We start from the raw sequence: 7500 nt of genomic DNA on the forward strand, positions 1-7500 counted from the left end.
ATCAGTGTAAACCATAGTGGGCAAAAACAGCTAGGGCAAGGCCGACTGGTTATGATATAACTCCTTCATATTGTCCTCGTTATAGGACTCAGTAGGTCTCTTACTTCTTAATCGTACTAATGTATGAATTCCAGGATGTAAAAGAACAGCAATTCGCAGTACAGTAAAGTAAAGTAAACAGAACCTTACTTATGTAAACAATTCACGTACATGGCTAATATAATGCACTGCTGTAACGATGTTTGTTTCACGCAATATTATTGTATGACAAGTAGTCCTCGACAACGAACTGTGTATCAGCTATGAGAAGACGAGTTTTACATACTATAAACATATGAGAGTGTTCACACTCTCATATAGACAGATATTTGATAGTTTATACCAAATACAATCTTGGACAAAATTGTTGAGAAAACTCTGCTTTTGGACTAAACTCCGATCACGAGTATGAAAAATAAGCTCTCTTTTTGCCCCCACCCCCCCTGATCAATGTTGCTAGACGAAACAAAGCATGTCGAACCTGGGGATTGCTAATAATGTGCGATATTCAGGACATAGTGCGCAAAATAACCCCTGTTTTTAATATTCTCAACCCTTTTTGTCCAAGATTGTAGCTAAGTACAGAGAAAACAGCACTAAACGATTAATATTGGAAGTTGATCTTAAGTATCCGAAAGAATTGCATAATTTACATAATGATTATCCATGTGCTGCTGAAAAGATCAAAGTTAATAAGGATATGTTGTCTCCTTATTGTAAAAAGATTGCTAATCAATATACTATATCAACTGGTCTTGTTCACAAACTGATTCCAACATTACACAATAGGAAAGAGTTTTAAACTACAGAACCCTTCAATTGTATATTGATTTGGGTTTAAAAGAAACAAAAGTCCATGGAGCAATTGAATTTAATCAGTCACCGTGGATGAAGTCGTATATTGAATTTAACACACAGAAAAGAACTAACAGCAAAAATGCTTTTCAAGAAGATTTTTTTAAACTTATGAATAACAGCATTTTTGGAAAAACAATGGAAAATTTACGGAAAAGAGTTGATGTAAGACTAGTCAGGGATGAACAAAAAACCTGATTACATTAACATCAAAGCCAACTTACGTAAGCAGTAAAATATTCAACGAAATTTAGTGGCTGTCCATAAGATTAAAGAAACACTATAACCTTAAACAGACCTTCTTATGTAGGTATGTGTATTTTAGATGTTAGTAAGACGTTAATGTATGATTTGCATTAAAATTTCATCAAACAAAAGTACAATAATAAAGCAAAATTATTATTCACAGACACAGATTCACTGACGTATGAAATTGGAACCACTGATGTGTATAAAGACTTTTGGGATGATAAAATAAGTTTGACAGCAGCGATTACTCTAAAGATAGTAAATAATATGATGAAAAAAATAAGGTTATTGGTAAATTCAAAGATGAGGCAGCTGGTTTAGTTATAAAAGAATTTATTGGCCTCAAAAGCAAAATGTACTCTTACATCAAGGATAATAATCAACATAGCAAAACAGCAAAAGGTATTAAAAAGATTGTGATCAAAGAAGACATCAAACATGAAGATTACAAACAAACTCTATTCAATAACAAACAAATGTATCATACCATGAAAACCATTAGAAGCAACAATCATCAACTTGGAAGCTATGAGCTGAACAAAATGTCACTAAGCTGCTTTGACGATAAGAGATACATACATGATAATGCAATAACAAGTTATGCATACGGTCATTATAAAATCAACACACTAAAACAATCTAAATTATAAAGTTTACTGCTACAGTTTACTCATAAGAGTTGATCGAATGTCAAGCTATTTTGATTGCTAAGATCGTGCGGCTCGTTATGGCATGATTCGTCCCAGCAATTTACATGAAATTTACAAACAGAAATACTGTAAATTTCTTTAAAATATTTCCATGTTATTTACATGTTTTGTTCAAAATGTAACTCTTCCAAGAATCCTGTAAATTCCAATTTTCAATGAATTTTCAACTTTTCCAGTGATATCTGCCGTTTAAACACTAAAATACGCTTTAATAACAATGCTATGTTTAAGTGGTTTTGAACTGTATTTTCAATGGGTGCCCCTTTAATATGATGACATACCTTGAGAGTTCCCATTTCTTTTAGCTTTTACATGCAAACAGCTCTCTGGTGTGTCCATTTTCAAAACACAGGAGCGCTGCAGATTCCTGCCGTAAGGAAGGCTACCAGCAACTTTGATCACTCCAGGGGACGCTGTTTGATTTTTCACTGAAACGGTCATGCCTGAAGAACAGACTGCCTGAAGCTCACCGCGAGCTACAGAAAAGCATGAGAATGAAATTAAGCACAGAACGAGAGAGAGCATCTTGAGCAGTGAATCTAGCTTTAGTGGAAAATTAGATGCAAATCGTTTCTCAGACTACTGTGAACGCCCTAATCGCAAATGTCTGTGTGGCTGCCAAGTAGACAGAATGTGATATTCTCTGTATTGTTCGATTAGGTGGTCGAGAGACTACATGCATTTTAAACACCGGCTTCACTGAGTCTACTTCCCTATGGGTTACAGGTGACGAAGTTTCTATAGAAAATGATATGCCTTGTATGATATGGCCATGATGGGGTAAGAAAGGAATTTCACTTGCAACTTTCCAGCTTTTTCAATAAAAAGATGATCTCAATTTATCAGAGGAAAAGGTAAAATTGTGGTCTTGTAAGAAAGTTTGACATATTTAAGTTATTTTCATAAAGCATGTGTTGAACTTTGAAGCCATTGTAACCTTGTAAGAAAGCTCAAAACTTCTGATCTTTTTAAGCTTTTTAAAAGGCCGCTAAATTTAACGTATTATCAGGCTCGACTGCTATCTTTTAACTTGAAGATTTTGTATATTATTTGATTTAAGTTAATTATTCTGTCTTACTGATAGCATTCAATACGCTTTAGACTGCATTTAATTGTATTTGATACATAATTTAGTTGTATTACACCTATTACATTTTAATCACTGATATAAGTAATGTACTGTAATTTACTGTAAAAGCCCATTTTATTTTTCTTGTACACGACCCCACAAGCTTCCAGCTTTTATATTTATCGTGTATAAATAGAGGCAATCTACCTACCTACCTTTTCGAATATCATTCCGAGCTATTCCATATCGGCATAGCTAAGGGGCTTTGTAAAAATCTTCGTCACCAGACCGTGCTCAGCTAACTTCATTCTCATAAGGGAGTCTGTTAACATGCCCTCAGCTCGCCCTGAGCATTGATGTGCGGTGGGGTCCTACCTTTTGTTTTCCCGCGCTTAACTGTTAAGCAAAGTCAAGACAGGCGTGCGAAAAAAGAGAGATGAAACATTTACCGATATATGTAGAAACTAACGCCTGGGGCAATTAATTAAAAGGCAATCAGGGTTCTCTGAAGTATTGCTGTCGCCTCTTTTGTAAATGAGTGCAATGAAACAATGCGCTTATAAGATACTTTACAAAACCTTATTTAATGCCTTGCTGTGCACGGGAAATTAACACATTCGATAACGAAATTCAATGTCAACGACATAATTTTCTTTGTCCATACGTATCTTAGCGGCTACTTAGGTAAAGTCTGCTACGAGCCTAGAAGGTAAGGTTTCTTCAAACGGCTTGCTTCACTCATTGAAGAGCTCTGAGATTTACACTCACGACTAGAGGCATTTTAAACTGTACTGACCAAATCGCCAACGTACCGATCGCCAAACCAGGCAAATGGAGTTGACACACTGCGTGATGAGCCAAATATTCGGGCCCGAATTCCCTCGAATACGGATCGGCGTACGCCTCGTTTCGGTAAATTATCTGTTCGGAAGGCCTTTGATCCCTTCTGATTTTCTTAAGAGAATTGTCACCTCGTACATGTACTTTCCTTTCGGGGAGACAAAATTAATCTTTCCATTTACATTCCATTCAAAATTTCCGAATTATTTTTGATAAATGGTAAACAATCACCATTTTGAAGTATACCGGGACGCATGCGCAGATAAGAAAACAGGGTAATGGAAAAAGCCCATACTGAGATGAAATGCAAGTTCTCACTCCTGGTTACCGGGTTTCGACGGTTCAAAAAAATTGGAAATCCAGAAAATGAGGAGGAAATAGCTAAACAAGTCGGCGTTTTAAAATCATGTTTATTTTTATTTACAACAGACCTCTTATAAAGATATATCATTGTACCATAAATCTGCATAGTTCCTACATGGCATTTGTAAATCGCATTTAATTTCTGTTCCTTTATTAATACCCAATAAAAATTGGATGTTACATGCAAATGGATGAGCTGTTACTAGGTTTATTCAGTACAAGAAGAATGCTATATTGGTGAACGAGTGGAAAAATATATGGTCACGGACTTTGTAGTAGTAGTAGTAGTAGTAGTAGTAGTAGTAGTAGTGTCTCTTTTATCACAGTCTTTGCTGGTGTCTTTTTGTGCGTCAGCCGGGCGCAAACCATGCACCTTGGAGCATCAGTCACGCGAGTCCGATCCTGTTCATAAACTAAGCACCTTTCTGAGGATTCGCGCAGATCCCAGCATGCAGATCTTTTGAATCTCTGTAACAGTTGCTCTCTCTGATACTTTCCTCGTGTTTTTTACCATCCCTTTCTTTACTGTGCCAAGCGCACCAACAACCACAGGGATCACAACGGTTTTCACATGCCACATATGCATTCTCTGTATATCTTAGTTCAAGGTCTTTGTACTTGCTTTTCTTTTCGACCTCCTTCAGTGCGATTTTTCGATCGGGTGGGACAGTCATGTCAATCAGTCTGCAGGTGGAAGTCACTGAATCTTTGACGATGATGTGTGGTCTATTCGCCGTTACAGTTCTATCAGTATTGACTGGCATGTCCCACATGATGGTGATGTTGTTGTCGTTATTGTGCACCACAGTCTCTGGCCCATGTTGGTTGGTTGTTGTGTGTTGATTGTTGTCAGTAATCTCGATATCATGATCTTTGCAGATGCTCCAATGCAGATATGCTGCAGCATTATTGTGCCTGGAGATGTAGTCTGTTTTGGCTAATACCTCACATCCAGATACAATATGGTCCACTGTCTCTTCATGATGTGAAAAGATTCTGCATTTGCTCTCCAATTGTTGGCCACATATTACTTTCTCATAGTTTAGGACCATTCTTGGTTATTGAATTTTTGACTTTAGATTGTTCATGTTGAAGCACCTGCTTTGGATTTTGCCCTTCTTTGTGCTTCAGATCGTGATGGAGCCCTATTGTTGCTGTTTTGAATGCTGTTTCTACATCAATCGGGCCTCTTCCTCCATCTTTTCTTGGGATGTACAGCCTATCCACATCTTCTTTAGGGTGGAACATCTTGTGCATGTTCAATAGTTTGCGTGTTTTTGTGTCAATCTTCTTCAGTTCTGAGATTTTTCAGTCAAAGATGCCAAAAATATATTGCAAAACTGGGACTGCAAGACTATCGATAGCTTCTATTTTGTTTTTTCCATCGAGCTCTGTTCTTAAGATTAATCTTCATCTTTCCTTATCTTCGTTTTCATTTTGCTATGCTAGATACCACCACTTTCATCTACATCCAGGTATTTGTATACTCCTTTGTGATCCAACTCTCGTACTTATCTGTCATCATCTATTACCATATATATGTTTCCAGTTGCGGCCGGTTTACCTTTCTTGAAACTGTCTGTGGCACATTTCTGAAGTCAAAATTCCATGCCGATAAAATCACCGAATTGTTTCACTATAATTTCAGTTCTCCAACTTGCTCTTGCTCGTTCTTGCTGTACAATTTTAGATTATCCATGTAAAACAGATTGCTGATTGGAGTAATTGTGTTTAAGATAGTGTAACCACACCCAGATGTAGCCAGCTCTGATGTTAAAGGCACAAAAGCTACAATCTCGGTCATAAATAGTTGTAACACTTCGCTTGAACAGCAAGTGAAGCGCATCAAGGCTGTTAATAATGTACCCCTCCTCCTCCCTCCAATCAATGTTGCATTTACCGGTTGGTTTTTGCACTCCAACCCTTAAACATCAACATTGAAGGGAGAGAGGGGGCAAATTGCCGTCTGTGTTACAACATTTGTGACCGAGACTGTAGGCAAAATACCAGACGTTGAGAATGAATCTCCTTAAAAGATCCCTCTTTTGATCTTGATCTGATCTGTCGTGATACTTCCATCATTATAAGATAGCTTCATTGTAGTTTTCCAGTCGCTCATTGAGGTTTCCATTTAACTTGATTAGCTTTTCATTAATTCTGTATATCTGTAAGGTCTTTAGTATCCACCAACTATGAGGGAACGTGACTATCATAGGATTTTCTGTAATCTATACAAGTCATACTCAAGTTCTTTTTCTTCTTTTTGCAGTCCTCTACGATCATTTTATTTAATATTAGGAGTTGATCTTTGCATCCATACGAATTCCTGACACAAACTCTCTGTTTTTCCGGCAATATAAAGTTGATAAGGAGGCAGTTGGTCTATAGTTTTGGGGGTTTTCTGTGTCTTTTTTCTTTGGTAGTAAATGAACCAATCAGGTAGGTTTTCTGGGTGTTCTATTGCTTGGTTATTTTCATTCAGCAGATGTTGATGTAGTGATGTGAGTTGCTTTAGCCAGAAGTTAGGAACTGCATCAGGGCCCGGTAACTTCCAGTTGCTTGCTTTCTTCAAAGCAGTCTGTAACTCATCGTGGCTTATGTCCTCCCATTGTTGGCATTCTGTATCAGCATATTTCTGTCCCTCTCTTTTTATGGTTGTGCTCTCTATCGTTCTCCAGAATGTTACACCAGAATGTCTCTTTCTCAGGCGGTTTTTTACCTGATATCTGTTCTTTACCAAGGTTTCCGAAGAACGTTTTTTCTACTGTTTGCAAACATCTGGCTCTGGCTGTATTTTTTACTTGTTTTTACATATCTCCTGATTCTTTGAGCTTTCGCTTGAATTTTCATTTCGAGGGATTCTCTTACTGTTTGCAGTTATTTCTTTTTAATTCTTTATTTCTCCTTGGAAATCTTTTGGTTGTCACCTTTCTGTGCCATGTCTGTTAATATCGATAGATCAACTCTCATGCTTTTGATCTGATTCTCTATTCTTGTTTTCCATTTTGGTTGTTGCCGTTTATTGCTTTTTGTCTGTGGAATTTTTGGCGTTTTACTCATCTTTTCAGATATTACGTACGCAGTCACTTATTGTAGCAGGTTGATGTTACTGAGATTGGGTACCTCTTCTGCTATAATAATAATAATAATAATAATAATAATAATAATAATAATCATCATCATCATTATCATCATCATCATAATCGTCGTCGTCTTTGAATTCCACTCGAACACAAAATCTGAAAACGGATTTCGTCGCGGATTTCACCAATTGGACATGCATGTCAGGAAGGATTTCAATTAGTGAAATCCGCGGCGAGCATGGAAATTCCTTCGAAAAAAAGGCGAGTTCAGGAGAAGCCTGACTTTGGTAAA

At 37.1% G+C, this 7500-nt stretch overlaps 1 pseudogene; it reads right to left on the reverse strand.

Moving 5' to 3' along the window:
• Positions 1 to 2414, reverse strand: part of LOC138054648 (uncharacterized) — an 11993-nt pseudogene extending 9579 nt beyond the window's left edge.
• Positions 2415 to 7500: the final 5086 nt, after the last annotated feature.

The sequence above is a fragment of the Montipora capricornis genome, chromosome 6 (genome assembly GCF_036669925.1).
Source record: "Montipora capricornis isolate CH-2021 chromosome 6, ASM3666992v2, whole genome shotgun sequence".
Classification (NCBI taxonomy): Eukaryota; Metazoa; Cnidaria; class Anthozoa; order Scleractinia; family Acroporidae; genus Montipora; species Montipora capricornis.